Source organism: Trematomus bernacchii, unplaced genomic scaffold (assembly GCF_902827165.1).
Source record: "Trematomus bernacchii unplaced genomic scaffold, fTreBer1.1, whole genome shotgun sequence".
Lineage (NCBI taxonomy): Eukaryota > Metazoa > Chordata > Actinopteri > Perciformes > Nototheniidae > Trematomus > Trematomus bernacchii.
This window is the reverse complement of record NW_022987675.1, coordinates 282,517-293,266: the sequence shown is the minus strand read 5'-3', so window position 1 is coordinate 293,266 and position 10,750 is coordinate 282,517. Positions and strand designations below refer to the sequence as shown.

General features: G+C 43.0%; 1 pseudogene; it reads right to left on the bottom strand.

Moving 5' to 3' along the window:
• Positions 1 to 7,810: 7,810 nt before the first annotated feature.
• LOC117487600 lies at positions 7,811 to 10,175 on the bottom strand (annotated as a pseudogene).
• Between the last annotated feature and the right edge of the window lie 575 nt (positions 10,176 to 10,750).

Genomic DNA, 10,750 nt, shown 5'->3' with positions numbered 1-10,750 from the left:
ATAATAATGTATATGATATGTTTTATAATTATTGATCATTAAAGTGTTTAAAAATTAGTTTGAATGACTTTGTATACTGCAAGGTAGCTTGTGGATTTACTCCAGGTGGAACTAAAGTCTGATTTAACACTTGATTATATTTTCACATCATTCATCCACATCTGTAAAGTAACTAAAGGTATTAAATAAATGTAGTGGAAGAAAAGTACATGATTTACCTCTGAACTGTAGTGGAGTAGAAGTACAAAGTAGCATAAAATAGAAATACTCAAGTAAACTACAAGTATCTTAAATTGTACCTAAGTACAGTACTTGAATAAGTGTACTTTGTTACTTCCCACCTCTGAAATCAGATATGACTTCAAGTCATGTGATAATTTCTTAGTATTTGATCCTTCAACTTGGCCTCAGGAAATGCAAGGACTTCACAGTTTTGGCAACAAGTTTTGGAGAAAGCAAATTGGAGGCTTACAAAGAGACAGGGAGGTGCATCTTCATCATCTTCATCATCTAGCATGCAAGAAGTGTAAATAGAGGACAGTGAAGGAGACACTGAGGAGGACAGTGAGGAAGACTGCACTTATTAACACCACGCTTCATGTGGGGTGAGTACCAAACGCTGTCTCCTGGTACTCATCTGAGTAACTCACTCAAAAAGTTATGTGCACACCTGGGTATAATTCCACATATGGTGATAGGATGATATGGTGATACACACTCTTGTACAGTAGGTGGCGGTATGCACCTTAAAGTTGTTTGCAATCCGCCAAAAACCGAGAGAAGAAGAAGAAGAAGAAGAAGAACCTGGATCCATGTGGCGTCTCGTCGCTACGGTTCTCTCTCTCTGTGTTCCTGAGAAAGTGTGTGTGAGCTCCAGCACTACTGATCCATCATCTGTGTGTCTGGATAAACCTCCGAATGGACTCTGTGCTCTTTTTTCTGGAGCGTTTACCTCGGACTATAGGAGCTAGCTTAGCATGCTAGCTGGAAACACGTTAGCAACACTAGTCAGATTGAGAGTTTGATGGAGAGAGAAACGGTGTGTTTAACGGAGTCTGCAGGAAAAGGTGATCTAGGAAACATGAGTAAAGTCCAAATGCTCGAGGAGGAGCTGTCTCTTTCCAAAGAGGAGAACAAGAGACTCCAGAAACTACTGGACGCTGTTTTACAGCCTCAGCTTCGGATACACAGAGCAGGTATGTTCCCTTTACTCTCCATTAACACTTTAAACTCTTCAGTCGCACTTTATTATCACATTAATAACACTTTAGACCAGGGGTGTCAAACTCAAGGCCCGGGGGCCAAATCCGGCCCGCGACTTCATTTTATGTGGCCCCACAAGAGCTTGCAAAGAATATAATGTGTTTATTATACGGTTACATGCTACTTTACAGAAGCACGTTGCCCATAAACGACATGTCCCACAATGCATCTCAAATTTGACTTTTTCTCAGAATTTGACTTTTTTTGTCCAAATATGCCTTTTTTCTTAGAATTAGCCTTTTTCTCATAAATAGATTTTTTTTTCAAAATGTCACAATCAATGTTTTTCCAGTGTTGTATCTTGTGATCAATAATTGTATGTCCACAACATAGGAGTAGATTTAACTGGTTTTACTTTGGTAACATGCTTCCGGGACTTCCTCGTGGGAACATGTACAACAGGCTCTTTTTAATACCAAGAGTGAATTTGCCCCCTGCTGGACAAATGCAATAACATGTAATAATAACACAAGGTAAGATACCACATTTCCCCCCCTTTAAGCTAACAATACTTCCCGAAGGTGGGGGTATAACATACTCCCGTTACACAACATTTCGAGGTACTGGCATAAACCATTTCACTTTCAAAGATTAACATTCTAAACCTTTCCTTAAAGTGAGATCAGAGAACTATGCTGCTCTATTATGCCCCTTTCACACCAACGCAACTCCGGTTCAAGCTCCGTGCTAGAGCTTTTCTGGTTCAGAACCGGTTCTTCGGTTTAGCGCCGGCTCTTTTCACACCGCTCAGAGCCCGACTGGTGCTGCCGCTGCTGCGTCATGACGTCACAGTTTACGTCGCTGAGTTTCTCCCCAACGGAGCTCACCTCACAACAACAACGGGCCGGGGACTGCGTTGCTTTTAATCATACGAAGCCAGATTAAATTAAATAACGACTTCTCCAACCTTATACTTTTCTCCAGAGTGCCGTGGTTCATTGTTTATTAATGTGTTTCAGCGGCATTTACCGACCGCTGCAGTGCTGGCCGGCTGCTCTTCCACGAGTGTATTCTCCCGTTAGCCGGGTTAGCTCACACGGCTCTAAAGTATTCACTGTCTGACTGTCACACAAGCAGCTGATACATATCCCCAGTTCCCCTTAAGTGAATGTGTGTCAGTCTGAATTGACGCTGTTTGGTGTCAGTCTGAATTGACGCTGTTTGGCATCACAACGCTGTTATGAAAGTTTCTCTGGTATAACATGGGTGATGTTAGCATAGCAACCGGAGCTAAACTGACTACTTGCTAAGCAGTTTTCTACAGGCACTTTTTACCGACGTATTTTTCATTATGATTCTACTTGTGATAGTCGGACATGACAACCTGTGCAGCCCATGTATTGATTCCATCCGATAGCTGCTATAATAACAAACAAAACGTCTGCCTGCTCTCCACAATGATCAATAACAGCGAACGGATGGTCAAAGTAAGGTACAAATAAACAGAATCACACGAAGCCTGGTTAGTGTTGCCTGACTTTATAAAGGTTTTTTTTTTACAAGTGTGTGGTTGCGTTCTAGTCACTTTGCTCAGCACTACTGCTTGTTACAACTTTTATTTGCCGTACTCGCCTTAAGTGTTAGCTCAGGTTAATCTCGCCCCCCTCCGACGTAAGCGTGACGTATGCGGTTCTTGCTTCTACACGGACAACTTTTTGGTGCTCGAAACAAACCGGATTCCGGAGCTATGACGCTGCTCCGCTGCGGTGTGAACAGGAAAACCCGGTGCTTTTCAAGCACCAGCACCGAACCGGCCCTGAAACACCGTTGGTGTGAAAGGGGTATTAATGGAACATCTCTTGATCTATTTAACAAAGTCTTTCAGGTATACAGGTGGCTGTCTCTCGCGCTCTGATCGTCTCACCACGGGTGTAGCAGGCAAGTCCGGCGGGACCGGAGCACACAGAACCACTGGCTCACTTGCAGGAGGTCCTTCTTGCTCGATTGTCACTGGAACCACAGTGTCTCTGTTGGAGTCCAGCACCGGCTCTAAGGGCACGGTGTCTGTTAATCTGGCTCTTACTTGATCCACATGCCGCTTCACGACTTGACCACTTCCAATGATCACTGTATATGACACTGGACCTGATGAGCTCTCGATGACCGCAGCGATCCATTTAGGTCCATAAGAGTAGTTTCTGATGAACACTTTATCCCCAGGTGAGAAACTTCTCAGTTTCCTGTTTGTGTCATGGGACTGTTTCTGTTTTAGTTGTTTTTTGCTGCACTCTTGTTTTCACATCTGGCAGGAGCAGAGGCCTGTACTACGAAGCCGGATTTTTGCTTAGCCAGCTGACTTCAGGGAAAACTCGGGCTTTCCAGTCATACGACGCTGGTTCTCTTTTTAGCGGGCTAAATCTCCATGGTAACTTATGCTGAGCGGCTAACCTCCCCGGGAGGAGGTTAGGTTGCAGGCTAAGAGATTAACTCAGTGAAAGCACCGCCTGCTGACCAATCAGAGCTCCGTGTGCGGAGTTTAAAGCGATCAAGTCATATTATTGATAGAGGAAATACAGAAAAACTGCCGTTGCAGGAAAGACGGCCGGCAAAAATCAACTGACTGTGTGAAATGTGGAACCCTAATCCATCATCATGTGAAATTTAGAGTTAATTTAAATAATTACTTATGGGTTGAAGTCAAATTAACATTAGAACTAAAGTCAGTCAAAATTGGACGTGCACGGATCAGAATCTAATCAATACACCATTTCCCCAGCTCTGTAATGAAAAGGATATCAAGATTAGGTACATTACAGGAGTGATAAAACATCCAAACATGCACACTTATCTTATTCTAGTAGAGATTAGAGGACAGGTCTAATGTTTGTGAACATTATTATTAACATTATACATTAACAAGTTATTTTATTTATTTTATCTTATGTACCACATTTAATTTAATAATTAATCTTAAATTACTAATAACTTTAAAGAAGGCAACAATTTACAATGTGGATAAGGTGACTACTTATCCAAAGTGTGTGTGTGTGTGAACAGCTTGTCTGCCCAAGGTTAAAACATTTGGGACAGCAGTGAGAATGTTATGAGAAACAATTTGTTGCTTAGACTGAACTCGAAAGAAGCTGAGATTAGAACATTTTAAATAAATCAAAACACTTGCACCTTAATTAAATACATTTGACATTTAGCTTGAGCTGGGTTCAATACTTTCTTTATGGTATTTAAATTGGGCTCAAGTAGAACCTTTACATGGATTTGGCTTGCAACACAAAGTGATACCGATCTCTGTCTGTTATGATTTGAAAGTCTCATGATTTAAAGTGTAGGGCTGTGAAGGAGAGGCCCTTGGAAAACATCTACTTTTTTTAACTGTAATTACTTATTGTAAAGAGATTGCAACATTATACTTTTTAAAGAATTGCTCAATTCATTTAACACATTTATTATGCACACTGTAATGAAAACGTCAACAAATATATTGATCCTGGCTTAACCAGCGACCTTTACTCTTTTGTTCATAAGCTCGGTTTCAGAAAACTTGTCAGTAGTTTAACAACTATTAGAATTGTAGTAATGTCTATGGAGACCAATTGGTTGATACGAGAAATAATTTGAAGCAGTTTAATAAAGAATGTTAAACTATATTTAAAACTGTAATTAAAACTTCAACTTATATTAATTATCTGATTCCAGTGGCCAGTTGGAACAGATAATCAACAAAGTTTCCATTTTGCAGCAACAGCGCAAAATGTTTCAACAATAATTTGTATTATGTCTGAGTCTAGTTCTGTCTTATCAGCTTTGTTTTGGAATGTGTTAAATACATTACGTTTTTTTTCATTATTACCATACAATACATAGATTTAAGAATAAATGAAACAAATAATACAACATTGACCTAAAAGAGCAGACAGATTTTGCCCCCCTGACCTCCTCAGGCAGGTCTTTATGACCAGCAGTGATGCCTCTGAGGGTCTCAGGGTGCAGGACGGGGCATAGGGTTTATAAAAGGTCACAAACATATCTTAACATACCAGCAATACAATTTAAGAATGTATTCTTAAAGTAATATAATCTTCTCTTCTTCTTACACTTACAGCGCACACCCTGAACAGTGTGCTCCTTGTTTACATGTTCCTCTGCACACTCAGATGCAGGACATACAAACACTCTTTTGCTATTTATTTTCATTTTGCAGCACATCTATACTACCAGAATTTTGCAAAACACTATATATTATTTATTTTTCTCAAGTCATTTACTTTTGGTGAGTTAACTAAAGCTTAGTTTATTTTACCCTGGCTATGGACTGATTCATTATTAGTTGTTACAAAACATGCACAAGACGGCGGTTAGTACAAGAAAAACCACACTGCAATTAGACGAACAAACATGAACTCATAAACACCAGCGCGACAGCAAAGTTCATCCAGCTCAATTTAGTCCGGATTAAAGAGGTTTCAGAGGGTGTATACAAGTCCTAGATCGGTGCCTGAAGACCGTCCAAGAGCAATAACTAGCTTATCCTCTTGCGACCCCACTATCCCTGTTCTAGTGGTGCTATACCCCCCGATCAGGAGCACATAGACTTTTTTCTCCTCTACCCTTTCTATCCGAAACTACACAGTTAACTGTAGTCCTACTCGACCAGCCTATACACACGCCATCATGTTCATCACAACGATGAAACACAGTTTTGTTCTACACTTGCATGCCACTGCCCACCCGTGATCAATTAGCCTATAATTTTATGTATGCACCCCGGACCGGCACCAGCTCCTCCAGCAATGTAGGGAGCTGTGGCGCATCAGGTAATGCACGCACCTCACACTTGCCAGCACGTCGTAAACGGCCACAAGCCACGAGAGTGCTTTTAAACCGTCTCGTTTTTACTAGAGACGGCGGTGGTGTGAGTTAAAGCTATAGACAAAAGCTGTGATTTTCTCCCTCTGAGTTCACTTCACCAGCTCATGCAGATACAGGGAGGTATTTTACACACATCCACCGGAGCCGCAGCAGCTGGAGCCGTGTTTTTTTTTAGAGGCGCTGGGGGTAATATCTCTGGCTGCTTGTGTTAACTGCTAGTGTTGGCCGCTGAAACCCCCGGAATCTCGGCGATTTGTTCACTTCAAATCTCTATTTTGATTTCACACAGAAGTTCCACTTTACTGCTGCCCTCATTAAGGTCTTTTTAAACATCTCCGTGTATGCCTGCACGGCACATACGTCCCGAGCAGCACACACAGAGGGAACCAGCCAAGACAGAGTCCCTGGATGATCCCCTGGGGTTACTAGCCCCAAATGTTCATTAACCAAAACGAAACGCAGCCGCTTAGCTTCACAGATAATTTTAGGATACCGTCAATCACAGATTCTGGTAAGGCAATGTCCAAATGTAGATTTGAAATCACACTTACCAGTTTCTGAAGATCTGTTGGTATCCTGCCGACAACGCCAATTTGTGGAGGAAACTTCTGTGTAGCAATGCATGGAGTCACCGACTCAGGAAGGAGACACGGTGAGAGTTGGAGCTTTGATGTCAAACACTGATGGGTTTATTCAGAGTATTCGGCCGGAGGATTCACATCACAAATCAAAGAGTCAGAGGTTCTGACTACACGGTAGAGTTGCCACGTCAATTCTGAAGAGCCTCTCTCTATGTTAGACCTTTTAACTGGTTCACAGAGAATCAACATCTCTGAAGGAGTAGACTAAACAGCTGGGAACACTGAGCCACCTGCGTCCGACACTCATGGCCTCAAAGATTTCACATCTTAGAGTCCACAAACACCGATAAGGAAGTGCCTCAGCGTTCTCACAACAATTACCATTCGTGCCAGACAAGTTGACCGGTCACAAACTGGTGACAACAACACATATGGCACCAATGCCTTTCCTTAAAGGAGATAACAGATGGCAGAGTAGATCATAAAACGTCACAGAGCAAAAGGTTAGATATCTAGAAGAATTATTCCTTAACATTAAGTACAGTCCGCGGCACTGTGAGTGCAGATGTCGATGTGTCCCATTATCATTCATATCATATCACATCATAATGTATCATATATTTCCTTATCTGAGTCAGCTTCTTGAGCCGTATCTGGCCGTGCAACACACAGTGTCACATACTGTATGCAGAAGTATTATTTTAAGCAACACATTAAGTTGACAAAACACTCGAGTCAAATGTAATTAAAGTCAGATCCACTCGTGTCTTAGACGGGGCAGTGATATTATAAACCTGTTAATGTACGCATTCCAACGCTTTTTCTGTTACCAGCTGTATTCACCTTGCAGGTGCAGCTATGTGGCTTTTATCCTGGATAAAGTGTTTAAGTCATGGATGTTTAAAGTTTAACTTCTTCATATTTGACTAATATTAAAGTTCACTTTTCATTCAGGAAGTATGACGCTGCGCTGTCAGTACGCTTGTCCATGTTTGAGATTGGTCGAATGCTCCAAATACCACCCCTTTCACGTGAACGCGCACCTAACTAGATGGGACACGGCTGGCTTGAGCGATCCACTTGATAACCAGCGTCGTAGTACAGTTTAGCGAGAGCGCGTATGTTTTGGATTGGGCCAACCGGCTAACTCAAACATATCCAGGTTAGGAAAATCCGGCTTCGTAGTACAGGCCTCAGGTCTAATGCAGATCTGAGTCTCCTTGACATCATCAACTCTGCAGGCGACACGCCTGTGGTCGCGTGAGGTGTGATGCGGTAACTGAACAGAAACCTTGACAGTCTAGTTTGCAATGTTTCACCTTTCATCTTTTTCATCCCCCCTTTGAAGGTTTGGACCGCCCTCTCTGCCAGCTCATTAGAAGACGGGTGAAACGGTGCTGACCTCACATGGCGGATGCCATTTTGTTTCATGAAAGTCTCAAATTCAGCACTTGTAAAACAGGTTCCGTTGTCTGACACCAACATTTTTGGCAGTCCAAAAACACTGAAACTCTGACGCAGCTTTTCAATGGTCACCTGTGATGTAGCTGACTTCACTGGATAAATATCCATCCATTTTGAGTGAGCATCCACTATCAGTAGAAACATCTCTCCCAGGAAAGGGCCTGCATAGTCCACATGAATTCTCGTCCAGGGAGACTCCGGCCACTCCCAGGGATGTAATGGTGCTGATGGTGGTGACTTGTGGTGCTTTTGGCACTCCTCACAAGACTGCACTTCCTTTTCTACATCCTGGTCCATCCCCGGCCACCATACATAAGATCTAGCCAGACCTTTCATCTTTGACATGCCGGAATGTGTTTGGTGCAGTACTTTCAATATCTTTTCCCTGCCTTTGTTTGGTACGATGACTCTGGCTCCCCAGAGCACGCAGCCATCCCTCACACTCAGTTCTTCTCTCCTCTGATGATACGGCTTGAGAGGAGCCTCAGTCACTGAAGGCCATCCCGACAGGACATAACCATGAACTTGAGACAATATTACATCCTTATCTGTCCAGTGTTTTATTTTGGCTGTGTCCACGAGTGTGTCATCCAGAAGATCAATCATGAGCACTTGTTCTGCGGTCTCACTCTCTCGCACATCTTCCGACAGCGGCAGTCTGCTTAATGCGTCCGCATTAGCGTTGTTCTTTCCTGGTTTGTACACAATGTGATACTCATAGGCACTCAGGTGCACTGCCCATCTCTGAACTCTAGGGGAACCCATCTGTGGAATGGGTTTCTTTTCGTTGAAGAGAGAGATCAGTGGCTTGTGATCTGTATAGATGGTGAAAGTTCGACCATACAAGTACTTGTGGAATTTCTTGATTGCAAATATAACTGCTAAGCCTTCTTTGTCTAGCTGTGAGTAATTCTTTTCAGCAGGCGCTAGGGTACGCGACATGAACCCCAAAGGACGTTCAGTTCCATCATCCATTACGTGTGATAAAACAGCCCCCACCCCGTAAGGTGACGCATCACATGACATAATTAACTCTCGGTCAGCAGAGTAATGCACCAACACTTCTGCTGAGTTTAACAGGGCCTTTGATTTTTTAAAAGCCTCTTCCTGTTTCTTTTGCCATGTCCATCGCACATCTTGTCGCAGGAGCTCACGCAGTGGTGCCAATAGTGTAGCAAAGTTTGGCAGAAATGTGTTATAGTAATTTAGCAAACCTAAGTACGACTTGAGTTCAGTAACATTTGTGGGGTTGGGAGCCTCCATGATGGCTTTGACTTTCTTTTCCATAGGGTGAAGTCCCTGTGCGTCCACTCGATGTCCCAGATATTCCACTTCCTCTTCCAGGAAAGTGCACTTGCTCCTTCTCAGACGCAATCCTGCCTCCTCCAGCTTTGCCAACACTGTCTCGAGGTTCTGCAGATGGTCTTCCTCATCCACACCGCTCACCAGGATGTCATCTAAATACACTGCCACAAAAGGAATGCCTCGCAGGAGACCTTCCATTGTCCTCTGAAATATAGCTGGGGCTGATGCTACTCCAAAAGGCAGTCTGTTGTATGTGAATAAGCCATCCATGAGTATTTGCTGGTATGCATGACTCATGTCCAACTTTGTGAACTGTTTTCCTCCTGTCAGTGCTGCAAACAGGTCTTCCATTCGGGGTATGGGGTATTGTTCAAGTGAGGAAACTGTATTTACAGTGAGCTTGTAGTCTCCACATAGCCTTACTGTCCCAACAGGCTTCAGTATTGGAACCACTGGTGCTGCCCATTCTGCATGTTTAACAGGTGAGAGATTACTCCTTCTTTCAACAATCTGTCTATTTCTTCATCTACTTTGGTGCGCATGGCGTACGGGACAGACCTCGGACGGAAGAAACGAGGGACTGCATCAGCCTTTACATGGATGGTAGCTTTCATACCTTTCAGTGTGCCAAGCTCCTCTTTGAAGACATGTTCATGTTTGCTCAGTACTTGCTGCAGCGATTTGTCCTCTGTCTTCAGGTGTTTCAGGACTCGGGATTTCAAGGTTCTTTATTGTCAATCTGACATAGTTACAGAGTAATTATGTAGTTGAAAATCTTATGTCACAGGCTTCTCCAACAATGCAACATAATAACATAATAACAATAAGAGCATGAGCAATACAAAAATAATAATAGTTATAAAATGAAATAAAGTTATGATGTGGAATAGTGCAATAGAGTCTATATACAAGTTATTGGAATGATATATATATATTAGGTATTAGATACATACTACTGAGTAGCAGATGAATGTTTGATGTTGTTTCAACAGTTCAATTTTTTAACAGTCTCACTGCCCGCGGGAAGAAACTGTCTCCGAATCTTCTTGTCCTTGCCAGGATGCTGCGGTAACGTCTGCCAGACGGCAACAGAAAGAACAGTTTGTGTCTGTGATCTGGCCGATGACGGTCGTGTCATCAGCAAACTTCACGATGGTGTTGGAGCTGTGTGTGGCCACGCAGTCGTGGGTGAACAGGGAGTAGAGGAGAGGGCTGAGCACGCAGCCTTGAGGGGCACCGGTGTTTAGAATCAGGGTGGAGGATGTGATGTTTCCCACCCGCACTGCCTGGGGTCTGCCCGTCAGGAAGTT